The sequence below is a fragment of the Elaeis guineensis genome, chromosome 15, assembly GCF_000442705.2.
Source record: "Elaeis guineensis isolate ETL-2024a chromosome 15, EG11, whole genome shotgun sequence".
NCBI classification, from domain to species: Eukaryota; Viridiplantae; Streptophyta; class Magnoliopsida; order Arecales; family Arecaceae; genus Elaeis; species Elaeis guineensis.
In genome coordinates, this window is record NC_026007.2 from 35,319,007 (window position 1) to 35,334,769 (window position 15,763).

Consider the following 15,763-nt stretch of genomic DNA (forward strand, 5'->3'; position numbering starts at 1 on the left):
TTTAAACCTGGAAGTTTCTAGGCCTCTCCATACAAAAAAAGGAGCCTAAAGGAATGGAAGCATCATCTCTACTCCTTAGGAGGCAGAGTCTCTTTTCTTATGTGATACCCTCAGCAGAGGCTTTCAGAAAGAATGCACTGGCTGTGGGCTTTAGTTGGGAAGTCCCATTAGCTCTTAGGAAATAGCTGTTCACTGCCTTGTATTGAACAAAAAAAAAAAAAAAATTATAGGCTCAGATTGTGGGACAGATTTTTATATTAAAAAGATAAAGAATTTGAAAGCAATTTTGGAGTTCAAGTTTCTTAGTTTCTAGTTAGGAGAATGGTTTAATGGAATTAGTAGTGTAAAAAAGCAGATTTTGCTGCACTTATAGGGTTGGACTCCTGGTGTCTTCTCAAAAATTCCGAGACTAAAATGAAGACAGGGAAATGATTAATATCAGCATAGGGACTTAAGATGAAGTTTATTTTTGTTAGAGTTTATAGTGAACTTAAATGTGAAGGATGAATTTTTGGATTCTTTGAGTTTGTTCACTGAGATAACTAGGACTATTTACGTCCATGTCATATCAGATCTGTGGTAAGAGAAGGCATAAAATTGGTTTATTTTAATGCCTATAAGAGGATGAATGTGAATTATCTTTCTGATATTTTTAGATTTAGATTGCATACTGTATTTGTCTGGTTTTTGCAGGTATGCCAGCATTCTTGATCTGATCAAATCCGTTCTGTTGTTGTTACTGGTTAGAAGAGGAGGACAGAAGTAAAAATGTGATGGAAGAATCTGACTATGTTTTCAAATTAAAATCTAGATAGACCAACTTTATATAATGGAACGGGTTTGCTGTGTGTAGAACAAGTAATTCGTCCTAGTTAGACTCTTGCAACTAGGGTTAAGTTGGTTGCATGTAGGTATAAGAAGTACTAGAAGTGAGCCCCATAAAGTTTAGTTCTGGTTATGATTATTTGGACTTACAAAAGTGGGTTATTAAATGTTAGTAAAATGCCAGTTGAGTATGGCCAAGCTTATCTACTTAATGGTGAGCCATGTCAAATATAATCATAGATCTTTGGTTATGTTGATCTTTTCGAGATATTTTATTTAAATAATTTATTTTCAAAATAAATAATCAATCTTTGATTTATATGTGATTTATAAAACTGTATTTGAATGGAGAGCAATTTGCAAATTTGAGATATTTGGAAAACTATGGTTTATCTATTTATTATGGAATATGCATATGTTGATTGGAATTATGGTATTTATTATCTTGCAAAAGTGTTTTGGTATGCATCAGATTTGAGCTTTTAGCCAATTATGTTTTGGACCCTACCAATGGGGGTCGTGCATTGGTTCTTTGATTATTATTGAGCTCATTGTTTATGCTTTGGCCCTACTACAGGATATAAGTGTGGTCATAATTAAAGGTTGTTGAGTTATATGTGATTCATTTCCTATCGAATTTATGATTATATATGTATATAAATATTTGAAAGTATTTGATTTATATAAATTAGCATGAAATATATTCCTATATTTATTTGTCATTTATTTTTGGATATTATATCTAAGAAAAATATCTGAAATGTCTAGTTGAGATATTCATTACTTATTAGGCTATCGAGTTCATTATCTCTCCTTTATTTTCAAATTTAGATACTTAATTACGGATGTGGATATTGCTTAGAAGTGAGATTAGAAGCGAGATTTGGCAGTATCAGCATCGTTCGGCTTAGATCTATTATTATTATTTTTAAATTTTTAATGGAGATTCATTTGATGTAAGACTTCTAAATTTGGTTATACGTTAGATTGGTTAATTTAATTTCAATTTTTAGTTATTTAAATTAATTCTGCTGTGGTGCATTGATATCTTGTTTGGAATGCCTTGCATTCTTCTGGAGAGAGTTTTCCATAAGTATATGGTGGTTGCTGTGGGTAGACATTAGGGACATTGGGATATAGATCTATGATAATTGCAGTATAAGTTATCATTATGATTTTTGGTTAGTACTTGTGATTATGTATGAAGAAATCAATATGAAATTATGATTCAGAGGGTTTGATATATGATGGATAATCTATGATTAGATGAATTTTGACCTAAAGTAATTGCAAGAGTATTGATTATGAAATGTTATTGTGCATCGTGATTATTAATTTGTTCATTAGTTGTTTAAATGAATTGCAAGCTCAAATTTGATGTGGGAGTAATACTGTGATACTGCTCCTAGTTTGAAGTTAATTATTTATTGACAAGATAAGATTCATTCGTAAAAAGTTATTTAAGTTTTGGACTAAAAAAAATCCTTTTACCCCCTCGGATTAGAATATGTTTCAAAGTTGAATCCAGTATGTGGATCATGTATAAAACTAACATGAATGAGGTAAAAATAAAAAAGTTGGGGACATTACAAATATGTCTATTTCTTATTAAAGAAGTTGATTTTGAGATTGTTGAATATTCATTTTGGTGGAATTTGATTGCTATTTTTGGATCAAGATAAAATATTCTATTTATATCTATCAAAGATTATGGGATGTATGAATTCCAAGTTTTGGGTCTATAAATTGATCTAGAATTCTTTTGCCATTGTTATTAAGGTCCCTAGTGAAATCTAGAATTAAATGGAGAATTTGATTTGAAGTTGCATGATTATTATGGAAGGTTTTCGATAGATGTTAAAGATCTCAATAAAAGAAACTTTTTAAAATAGATAATTGAGTCAGTTTTACTCATGTGTGATGATTTAAGTGTTGGATGTATACCCTAGAAGCCAATCTTGGCTGACACATTTCATATCTCTAGGACATGATTTTATACTTATTTGAGCAGTTATATTACCATTCATGTCTATGTGTTCATGAATCATCTAACGGATTAACAAGATGATGACACATATTCTCAAAGAGTTGAGAATTTGAGGCATATGTCATTGATAGTTGATTCCTAAATTGCTCCTGATCATAGGATCATCATGGGGATGGTGATTGATCCGAATAGATCAGTGTACAGATCGCTTTCTTCAGACAGATGGGTCTCGAATCTGCAGTGTAGAGATACTGGAGCGAGAGTACAGGTGGTTGTTAGAGAACAACTAGCACTGAGCGTGGCCAACACGAGAAGTCACATGGATGTCTGCTCACTCGTTAGTGACTTTTTCGATGCTGCAGTTGTATGACTGATCCTTTGACCTGAGATGATACTACTGCTCGCAGTGAGACTGCTGGAGTTTGACTGACACATCAATATGGATCTCAAGGAGCCCTTATAGTGGATGTTGGCGACAATTGGTCACTGTACTAGTGGGGTGTGCATCAAGATGGGATTTATCGATCCTAGCAGAAGGAAGTAGTCTTATGGGATTTAAGAGGTTGAATTCTTAAGTCTATGGCCATAGCAGTGTTATTGATGGAAAAGAATTTTCATAGAATCACATATGGACTTAAGCTGATTGAATCTATCATATGATCGATATTGAGGTTTGATGATTTATCCATGATCTGCCATCTAGTCAGAACTCACGATAGAGGGACTGAATCACACGTTAACTATACCTAGAGGTTCATTTCAGTTCTACTGGGTTGTCACTACATACTGCTAGATATCACTAGTGGATTGTGAGAGCTCATTAGGGTTGTTCTGGATCGACAATCCTTGTTGAGTTAGAGTGAAATTTTTTTGATCCATTGAAAAGAGTTTCAATGATACGATGATAGAGATCATTGTATGTCTCACTACCAGATAGAATTGAACCTATGAGGTTACACAACAAAGGGATTAGGTTTGGAATAAGTAATTGAGCTTATAAAATGTCAATTGGGTTTAGAGAAATCCATTGGGTTCATGGTAATCTTGCTAGCACATAGTTGGACCCAATTCCTCTTTTCGTTGGAATTACTTATTTGATAAGTTAATTCTAACTTAATTACCTACTAATAATCTATATGAATAAGATTCATGAGACTTCAATTATTGGGTGTCTAAGGTTATGGATCACATAAATTATGGGTGTAAGTCCTTTATTAATCTCCTTGATAGTTATTATGGACGCCACCTTGATTTGATCAATTTGGGCATATCCATTGATTAGAGGGCCTTTTGTTTTCATATAAGGCATCTCTTGGGTGTGTTTTGGGGTGTCTAATTATGGGTGCAAAAGCTCCAATTGTTGGCACCTAATGGGCTTTCTAATGTAAGTTGGATAACTTAATAGGAATCTTAATGCAAGTAGGACTTGTATTATGAGATTGAATAGGATTCAATCTTTATGCCTATTTAAAGGGACTTCCCCTAAAGTCCCTAGAGCATCAAAACCAGTAGCTCCTCACACCCAAAGGCTCTCCCCACGCCCTCTCTTCCTCCCCTTTTCTCTTCTCTTGGGCATTTTACACGCCTTTCCCTTGGGACGCGCATCCCAAGGTGTTCCATATCCAAAGGAGTTTGGGTGCCTCTTCCTTGCTGGTTTCTAACATCTGGTAGCAGCACATAGTAAGAAAAAACTCTAGAGAAGAGGAGAAGAAGATCAAGGAGAAAGATCAAGTGTTGATCGCGATCCAGGCTTCGTTCAGATTCAGCAGGCTAAATTTTGGAGAACCAAAATTTAGATTAAAGAGGACTGTTCTAAGCTGATCCCGAGTGGATACTCGTAGAGGCCGAACACTTGTGCAACTAAGAGAGCCTCTTCTCTTTCAGATCCAGTTTTGAAGAAAGGGATTGTGAAACAGGTATGTGATTTGATCACAATCTGAATTTCAGCATATATCAATTTCAGCATATGAAATAGATCATGTGGTTTTATGTTTTTATGCATGCAAAATTAAGATTAAAATTATTTTAATTTTATTCTCCGCTGTAGTATTTAGAAAATAAAGTTTTTGAAACACATATACATACATCAAACCCCAAAATCCAACAATGGTATCAGAGCCACGGATTTTTATATGCTGAATTTTAGTATACATATTTTTGAAAAGATTTCAAAATCAATTTTTTCTTGATACATGAGATGTATGGATGGATCTTCAAATCTGAAATTTGATTTTAGATTTAATTCTAGAATATATAGTTGATATGTTGATACATGCATAGATCTGAAAATTGATCTAGAAAGAGTTCTAGTTCATGTGAAATAGCTACATGCATGAAACCTAAATTTTTTTGTGATCTGAATTTTGATTTATATGTATGATATATGATTGCATATTTAGATCATAAATTTGGCTTTAATCTGATCTATGATTAGTGTATGAGATATATGATATCATGTTTAGATTTGAAATTTTGTTTAAGATCTGATTTTATATGCATATATGTGATATATGTTTGTATGTTAGAACTTGAAAATTATTTTTATGTTTTAATACTTACTTTCATGCAAAGTATTTAGATCTGAAATATGATTTTAGAATCTGAAATATATATGTGTATGAGGGTTTTGGTCATGAAAAAATCAAAAAATAAGTCATATAATAGGATTACATCTAAGGTTTTTGATTTGAGACATATGGGTCTAATTCGATTAAGTAATTGGTTAAATTGAGTCAATTGTTGAATTGAGTTAGATCAATTAAGTTAATGATCATACAATTGTTGTTGATCAAATCGATTGAGTCCCATATGTAGAATCGATTAACCTAAGAATCTAATTTGGCTTATTGATTTGAGTCCGATCCACTTGAGCTAACCAATTCTGATCAATTGTCCAATTGGTATCTAAGGCAAGTAATTGAAAGGTGTTATTTAATTGATTTCGTTCGCTTACCTGGCCAATTTATTAGTATCTAAAGAAAGCAACGGGGTGACCCCACTAATCTTCACTTATCTAGTCAATTTGAAAGGTTGAGTCACAAATATGGTTGCTTGGTGGTTTGATTTAGCCCATGCCAATTACATCAGTCATGTGATGACTGATTAGATGAGATCTAAACTCAAATCTCTCCATAAAATATTAAGTCCAAGGTCTTCTACCGTTGTAGATGTGCAGGCGTGCTACCGGTGTTGATTATTCTCGACTGGTCATAGTGGTTCAGTTGCATCGGGAACACAACTACTCTATTAGCAAATAGTTGCTGCGGGGTAAAGATGGGGTTGGGCCCAATAACTGTTAGGTGAGGGACCCAATGATGGCTTTGCACCTGCTTGTGAACGGTGGGTCTGGCTTAACTAAAAAGTGCGGGCAATAACTTTTAGATGAGTCCACATGACTTAGAGATCAAGTGGCTGCAACATGCTTAGAGAAGCATCTGGGCAAAGCATTATTCGCGCATCGGTGTTCATTCGTGTTACCAATAACTGTTAGATGAGGTGCACGGCATTGGTGGGACTGTAGCACCCACTAGAAATCCAATTGTCACAGTTTTCATTTCTCCATCCGGAGAGCGTGGGAGTTCTGATAAAATAGTGAAAGTCTCTTTTTGCATCTAAAAATTCCTAGAGCAAAATTATAAAATAAATACAAACATCCAATTAGAATCTTTGCTCTCTGCTGTTCATTGTCTCAGCTTCCAACTCTCTAGTTTGAATCCTAGATATCAATCGATTAACCAAAATCGAGTACATAGACTGGTTTACAAACTTAAGAATTGTTCTTAATTTTAGAAAATTAAGCAATGTTCTCTACTAGATTATTCTAATGTTAACAATCTGTCCCATCCATAGTCAACGAGTTATACTTGACGAGTTGATGGACAATGACAATAAAGATAGGTGCTATGCATGAGTATATGTACACTGCCAATGACATGTTGATTCATCCACAAGTGTTGTGAGATGATCAGAGTCGCACAGCGCATGTGATGTATGATGGGCAGTCAGTCTATGATCGTTATTTGATAATGATCGAGGACATTAAAGAGCTTAAAAGGCTCGACATGACCATGCATAAGGAATTGCTTATGGATTTGATCCTGCCATCTCTGATTAGTTTATATGGATAGTTTATGGTAAACTACCATACGAAAGATCATGGCACTTTATCTGAATTGGTCAAAGTATTGATAACAAAGAAGTCTTGAAAGAGTTCAGAGGTAAATATCTGGAGAGCCTAAAGAAACAAAGATACACCTAGAGTAGGTATGTCGAAATTGCTCAATATTGTCCTTATGATTTTCTTTTCTCCTAGTTGAGCTACAGATTCTAGTGTAGAGTCGATGGAAAGATAGAGGGCTGAGGAAGTAATCCTTGAATTGGCTATAGGACAACGTTGCTGCTGCGGCCATGGGTATCTGTTCTTTGCGATCATCATTTGGATTTAGTTCTTAGAGATAGTCTCTATCATTTACATGTTGATGCATATGTGAACTCAATTGAGCAATCAGTGAATGCTATTGGATTTGAGAGATCCAAAATTGAGATAAAATTTAAAGTATATATGGAACCTATAGCTAAGTTATATTGGAGAAGAAATGATTAATAAACTGAAAAAATATGGGCTTGGGCTCATTGACTGTTGAGTCAAATCTAGTTTGTGTATCATCTCTTTGAGAAAATATGATCTACTCTTGTGGGATAAGAGAAAAAAGATCACTGAGATATTTATCTTTGTACACATTTGATGTGTGTAGCCCACGTGATGTGCTAACCAAGGAGTTGTCTCTACTTTGTATATGAGATACAAATCTGAAATTTTTGAAAGGTTCAAAGAATTCAGATGTAAGTAGAGAAATAAATCGAAAAATTTCTGAAGATACTGATTGGATCGAGGATGCAATACCATTGAAAGAAATTTCTCAATTATCTTGTAAAATTGACATTGTTTCATATTAGACCCTTCTTAGTAAATCTCAGCTCAATGAGATAAGAAGAGTCATAGGACTATATGAGATATGATCTGATCCATAATGAAATTCACTGATTTATTTATATTTCTTTAGGGACATGCTTTATTTCTATGAAATTGGGTTCTCTCTAAATCTGTTTCTACCACACCATATAAGATATGACATGGTGAGAACTGAATCTTGATTATTTTGAGATTCAAAGATGTCCAGCCTGTGTCTAGGACAGCAGGTGGATATGTTAGAGGATAGGTTTATAAAGCTCTTCCTAAAAGAGTTTGGGATATTACTTTTCGATGGGATTACAATGTGATTATGACTCAATGCTCTCTTCTTGAAAAACTGTTTAACCAAGATGAAGCAGTGGGAAGAAAGTTAAGCTCTAAGAGAGTGTCTTTGAAGAGCAGAGAGCCTTGGGACCTTAAGAACATATTAATTATGAGCCTATAGACGTGTATTCCTCCACCTCGTACACATACTAGGATCTCCAATCCTCTCGAAAGGTATTTGAGTATGCTTCACAGAGGATGTAGAGAAAATCGTTTCTCATGGGAGATAGGAAACATAGAAATGATCCCAGAACTTACAACGAGGCGATGTGAGACATCGACTCCAAGAAAGGATGTGAAATAGCTTTCCTGAGTAGAGATTTTTTGAAGATTTCTATATGGAATAGCCTATGAATTTTACTTCTTGTGATAGGTGATCACAAAGGCCACAATACTTGTGGAGTTGGAACATTCATTTCAATGAGATGATCAAATTGTTTGATCAAATATGAAGAATTATGGGTTTCAAAAGGGTCAGTGGGAGTATCCAATACTGATATCGGTTAAAATATGGTTGAATATAGATTTCTTCATGAAAGACATAAAGTGAGCATCCTAAAGATCTATAGAGATAGATGCAATTGGATGTTTGTGTTTTCACAGATAAAGTACAGAGATCGGATGCTGAAAGCGTTCAGCATAGAAATCTCGGAGAGGGGTCTGCTACCCTCTCGGGCATAGTCGTATGCCATAAAGTACTTGAATTGATTATACCGTAATTGTCACAAGTAGATATCAGTTGTATCCAGATTGTGAGCGCTGGATTGCTGTGAAAACATCCTTAAGCTCTTAAGAAGAACTGAGGACATGTTTGGAGAAGGATCAAAGTTAGGAGTGGGAGGATACACCAATTCAGACTTTATGTCTGATGTTGATGGTAGAATGTCTACATTATGAATGTGTTCTCATGTCGATATTTTGGAAGAATTTCAAATAATCGATCAATGAAAGCTGAGTACACTGTAGATGTGTAGGATGCATTCTGGTTGTAATGTTAGTTGCTGAATTAGTTGTCATACTATCAGATGCCGTGACACTATACTGCAAAGATAATGGCACCATAGTCCTTGCTAAGGAGTTTAGGTCTCACCAGATATCCAAGCATATTAAACAGCAGAACACGAGACTATCTTGAGTAAAAATATATAGAGGTGTAGAGAGCAAACTCCACATGTGATGTGGATGATCCACTGGTAAGTCATTTGACTAGCCTAAGACTATAGCCTGTCTTGTGAAGATAGGGTTTGGTACATAGTAGATTGGTTTTAGTGCAAGTGGAAGATTGTTGGATGTATGTTCTAGAAGTCAATCTTGGCTGATATATTTCATATCTCTAAGAGATGATTTTGTACTTATTGGGCAGTTATATTACCATTCATGTCTGTGTCTATGAATCATCCAAGGGATTAACAAGATGATGACAGATATTCTCAAAGAGTTGAGAATTTGAGGCATATGTTATTGATGGTTGATTCCTAAATTGCTCCTGATCATAGGATCATCATGAGGATGGTGATTGATCCGGATAGACCAGTGCACAGATCGCTTTCTTTGGACAGATGGGTCTTGAGTCTGCAGTGTAGAGACACTGGAGCGAGAGTGCAGGTGGTTGTTAGAGAACAACTAGCACTGAGCGTGGCCAACACGAGAAGTCACATGGATGTCTGCTCATTCGTTAGTGACTTTCTCGATGCTGTAGTTGTATGACTGATCTTTTGACCTGAGATGACACTACTACTCGCAGTGAGACTGCTGGAGTTTGACTGACACATCAACATGAGTCTTAAGGAGCCCTTATAGTAGATGTTGGCGACAGTTGGTCCACTGTAGGAGTGAGGTGTGCATCAAGATAGGATCTATCGACTCTAACAGAAGGAAGTAATCTTATGGGATTTAAGAGGCTGAGTTCTTAAGTCTATGACCATAGCAGTGTCATTGATGGAAACGAGTTTTCATAGAATCACATATGGACTTAAGCTGATTGAATTTATCATATGACCGATGTTGAGATTTGATGATTTATCTATGACCTGCCATCTAGTCGGGATTCACGATAGAGGGATTGAATCACACGTTAACTATATCTAGAGGTTCATTTCAGTTCTACTGGATTGCCACTACATACTGCTAGGTGTCACTAGTGGATTGTAAGAGCTCACTAGGGTTATTCTGGATCGACAATTTTTGTTGAGTTAGAGTGGAATTATTCTGATCCATTGATAAGAGTTTCAACGATACGATGATAGAGATTATTGTATGTCTCACTATCAAATAAAATTGAACCTATGAGGTCACACAATAAAGGAATTAGGCCTGGAATAAGTAATTGAGCTTATGAAGTGTCAATTGGGTTTAGAGAAATCCATTGGGTTCATGGTAACCTTGCTAGTACATGGTTGGACCCAATTCCTCTTTTCGTTGGGATTATTTATTTGATAAGTTAATTCTAACTTAATTACCTATTAATAACCTACATGAATAAGATTCATTAGACTTCAATTATTGGGTGTCTAAGGTTATGGATCACATAAATTAAGGATGCAAGTCACTTATGAATCTCTTTGATAGTTATTATGGGCGCCACCTTGATTTGATCAATTTGGGCGTATCCATTGATTAGAGGGTCTTTTGTTTTCATATAGGGCATCTCTTGGGTATGTTTTGGAGTGTCTAATTATGGGTGCAAGGGCTCCAATTGTTGGCACCTAATGGGCTTCCTAATGTAAGTTGGATAACTTGAGTAAATAGGAATCCTAATGCAAGTAGGATTTGTATTAGGAGATTGAATATGATTCAATCCTTATGCCTATTTAAAGGGACCTCCCCTAAGGTCTCTAGAGCATCAAAATCAGTAGCCCCTCACACCCAAAGGCTCTCCTCACACCCTCTCTTCCTCCCCTTTTCTCTTCTCTTGGGCGTTCTACACGCCCTTCTCTTGGGACGCGCATCCCAAGGGTTCCATGCTTAAAGGAGTTTGGGTGTCTTTTCCTTGCTGGTTTCTAACATCTGGTAGCAGCACATAGCAACGAGAAACTCTAGAGAAGAGGAAAAGAAGAAGATCAAGGAGAAAGATCTAGTGTTGATCGCGATCCAGACTTCGTTCAGATTCAGCAGGCTGAATTTTGGAGAACTAAAATTTAGATTAAAGAGGACTGTTCTAGACTGATTCCGAGTGGATATTTATAGAGACCGGACACTTGTGCGGCTAAGAGAGAGCTTCTTCTTTTTCAGATCCAGTTTTGAAGAAAGGAATTGCGAAACAGATATGTGATTGATCACAATCTGAATTTCAGCATATATCAATTTCAGCATATGAAATAGATCATGTAGTTTTATGTTTTTATGCATGCAAAATTAAAATTAAAATTATTTTAATTTTATTCTATGCTGCGGTATTTAGAAAATAAAATTTTTGAAACACATATGCATGCATCAAACCCCAAAATCCAACATTAAGGCCTTCTAATTTGTGGGGCATCAAAAAAATTCTTCTAATTGCTTTTACTTAAAAGAGTTTGATTTGGAATAGTCTAAATGAATTGACAAAAGAATCAATACATAATTTATGTTTGAATTGCAATAACTGGCTCACATAATGGTTTTGAATATGTCAATTAACTTAAAGATTGATTCAGATGAATATAGTCGGTGCATATTGGGGATGAGAATCAAGGGTTCCTTTTGACTTGGAATTTGAAATTTTTGATTTTTTTCTCCATTTACAATATAGAATAATATTTCAGTTAGAAGTCAATTTGTGAATCCAACATATTTTGATGGTTTAAATCAAAGTATGTGGCAGAAGTATGGTGATCTAGATTATTTTGAGCTGGTTAACAATATTAATTCTTTGAATTAGAAGTTTATGATAGATGATATAATTTGATGTTGCTTGTAGAGGACTTCATTAATAATGGAAATGATAATATTTTTGATTTTGGGTTATTTTAGATGTCACTATGTGATTTTTATTAGTAGGTCCTCTGTCTACTATGCTAAGAAAATGTTCAACATCTCGACTTTAGGATGAGTGGACTATCGATTCTTGATCTTGGATTTGGAATATTTAGAAATAGGATTTTTTTCTTCTAGATTTGAAGCTTATACTATTGTATCTATTTCTGTTTATCGATATTTTATTTATATTATATTCGAATGCTCATCTATTGAGGGCAGATTAGAGTTTGTTTACGATCTTGTGATAGATTGATTAAATCATGAGCAGCTGTTATATTTGGGGAGAAATTGATATTTTTATTTGGAATTAAGATATTGATTTCGATTACAAGAAATGAATGGTTTTGATTTAGATCAACGCAAGTGGTATTGACCTTTCCCTTAGGAAATGTTTTAGTGATAAACTGAGGATGAGATTAGAATTGTGACTTTCCAGCTTTTTAAAAGAACAGGTAGGAAATTTCGAGGATGAAATTTATTTTTAAGAGGGAAGAATGTAATACCTAGCCCCAAAGTGGATTGGACCCGGTTCATTTGATTGGCCCGAAAGTGTAGTGCAAGCCCAAACAGAAAAGAATAAATAAATAATAAAATTTTCATGCTGGAGGCCCTGAACAAGGAAAAAGAACTCCTGAATTCGATCGATATTCTAAGTTTGGGTGGGAGTCGAAGAGCACGTGCTAGAGGCCTTGAACAAGGAAACAGAACTCTTGAAGGACTTCTCTTTCCTTCTCTGATCGAGACTCAAAGTTTGTGTGGGAGTCGAACTTTTCTCGGCTTCTACCTCCTTTGATCGGCCTTCTATATAAAGGATTGGCATTTCCCTTGAAGCAGCCACCAGAAAGCATGCCGACCAATTTCTTGTGTTGCCGGAAATTGGGTTCATCGACCGTCTGAATGAAGGTAAGGACCATCTGGTTATTTAATTGATCTTTCTTCCTAAGTCCTAGAATCATGAATTAAGGTTGGATAATCATCGGGTTTGATCGAAAATTTGGATGTGCCGTTTGAATCCCCTATTTTGCCCAAGGAAAGAAGAAAAGGAAAAAAGGAAAGAAAAGGGAAAAGAAGAAAAAAAGAAAAGTAAAGAGTTTCTCTCTCTTTTCCTTCTTTCTATTTCTCTCTTCCTCACTTTCTCTTCAGTTTCTCTTTATGAAGTTTCTCTTTATGGATTTATTGAAGGGCTTTCTCTTAGTGATTTTGATGGATCTGGTGAAAGGATTTTGGACCCATGTTGGCCGGATGCATGCCAACCCCGACCTTGGCCCCTGCTAGGCTGTTAGATTTTAGTCATCCTTGATTGCTATTGCGCCATTTGTATCGATGAAGTTGTTTTGATCGGATTGATTTGGAAAGTCAGGTGTTTGCCTGCTTGGTTAGCCCTATGTCACCCTCTTAGTTTCTCTCTTCTTCCTTATTATTCTTTTTACTTGATTTATGAACTTATTGAAGGGTCTCGAGTTTCGTTGTTTTGAATCTTAGTGGACCTCGATAGAGGGACTTTGAGGCACCCTCTTGATTGGCCAGCATATTCGCACCACTGAAGTCTTTATCGAGCATCGTAAGATTTGGTCTTTATTGATCTATGTTGAGTCATTATATCTTAAGTGATCATGATTTTTGACCGTCGAACGATATATTGGCCTCCACTTTGGCTTTTGTTGGATACTATTGGTTTGATCATCCTCGATCTCTATTTGACCATCTATATCTTAGTGTAATCATGATTAGATTAAATCATCTTGATTGAACTGACTAGAACATTGGATGCTACTACTTTGCCAACCCTGTGGGGGTATTAGAACTTAAGATTTTTATTTTTAAATATTCATGATTAAGTTTTGATTAATGATTATATTTTGAATAATATGTTTTAACGGACCCTCTCAGGATTGATTGAATTTGTCCATTCGTTGTTTCTGGAAAGGTAAGTAATGAACGATCTTTCTGAGATATTTAATTTAAATAATTTATTTTAAAAGTACATAATTAGTTTTTGATTTATATGTGATTTATGAAACTATATTTGAATAGAGAGTAATTTGTAAATTTGAGATTTTTGAAAAATTATGATTTATTGATTTATTATGGAATGTATATGTTGATTGGACTTATATATGTTGCAAAAATGTTTCGGTATGCATCAGATTTGAGCTCTTAGCCAATTATATTTTGGACTTTGCCAATGAAGGTTATACATTGGTTATCTAGACCCTGCCAATGGGGGTTGTGCATTGGTTCTTTGGATCCTATCAATGAGGTTTGTGCATTGATTCTCTGGACCTTATCAATGGAGGTTATGCATTGTTATTGAGCTCATTATTTTTATTTTAGTCCTCATTATAGAGTATAAATGTGGTTATAGTTAAAAGCTGTTGAGTTATATATGATTTGTTTCAGGTTTATGATTATGGTAAAAAGTAAATAACGTCCTGCATTTTTATCTCGATTTGCAAATATCCTCCTGTATCTCCAATTTTAGCAATGTCAATCCTACACTTTGCAGATTGTTGCAATATCCCATGCCGACTTTTCAATTTGGGGAAAAGCTTGCCGCCGGTGCCATTTAGCATATTATTTGGAGTTAGATGGCTGATGTGATTTTATTAGATTATTTTAAAATAGAATAGAATTTGATGTGGATTTAAAATAGTCTAATGACTAAAATATTCAAGTTCTAATCCTAACTTCATCCGTTTTCCCAATCCTCCTTTCTATGATGGTTGTACAACCCTGCTGGCGACCCCCGACCACCATCGGCGAAGGAAAGAGAGGGAGAGGGAAAATAAGATGAAGAGAGGAGGATAAGAGGATTGGGGCAACGACGCTGGGGGATAGAGGCTTTTCTTGCTAAGAGAATAAGTTTTTCTTTTCTTGCTAAAAACCCCAGATTTAGAAAGCTCTGGAAACACAAAATATTTAATTAAGTTAATGAGAACAGATTAACAACATGAATGAAAACATAGTTTTGTTCATAGCTAAACAAAGCAAAATTGGAGTAAAGTTATAGAAACATGGGATGTTACAAAGTGGAGAATATAAGAGGAGTGACAAGAATATGATATGAATTTCTTTCTTTCCTATATTTTTTGAGTTTTTGGTTTTGAGTTAGGAGATGCAGTTAGAGGTTTGATTCATGTACTGTTTTGATCTCTTCCTTATAGGATCCCAAACATGAGTCTCTATTTCTTTTTTGCTTCTGAACTTTCCTTAAGCATTTGCCATCTGTGTAACCATCTCATCATATGTATATTCTCCATAATAAATCCATAAAAAAAAGAGAATGTGATATGAAAGGAGCAGGAGGCAAATGGGGAACAGGGTGAAGCTTCTATTATTTTCCCTCCCAATCTCTAATTTAAGAAGAAAATAATAGTTAAAATAGCAAAGAGGGAAAGGTTGAGTGCTTCAGAGATAGAGAGAGAGAGAGAAGCGGTGGGGGGTGAGCATCTATTGAGCACTGAAGAAATTATAAATAAAAGCTAAGAAAGCCAAAACTGATAGTATAACAGAGAAGGAGCCAAAAAAAAGCTAAGCATCCACCTCGTCACCTCCATCCCTTCTGTGCAGTCGCACCTCTCTCCTCTCTTCATCTTATTTTTCGTCTCCCTCTCTTTCCTTCGCCGGCGGTGGTTGATGGCCATCATAGGGAGGAGGGTTGGAAAAAAAGATGAAGGTTAGGAGGGTTAGGAAAAGGG

General features: G+C 35.3%; 1 protein-coding gene across 3 annotated transcripts in view; it reads left to right on the plus strand.

The window, feature by feature from the left end:
• LOC105032982 (putative MO25-like protein At5g47540) overlaps positions 1-15,763 on the plus strand; it is a 94,683-nt gene that overhangs the window by 20,413 nt on the left and 58,507 nt on the right. Inside the window, exon 1 of one of the 3 annotated variants that reach the window (XM_073249167.1) lies at positions 4,212-4,728. The exons of the other annotated variants lie outside the window; for them this stretch is intronic. The gene's annotated coding sequence lies outside the window, so the exon portion shown is untranslated. Of the gene's footprint in view, positions 1-4,211; positions 4,729-15,763 lie in introns of those variants that run through there. 3 annotated transcript variants of the gene reach the window in all.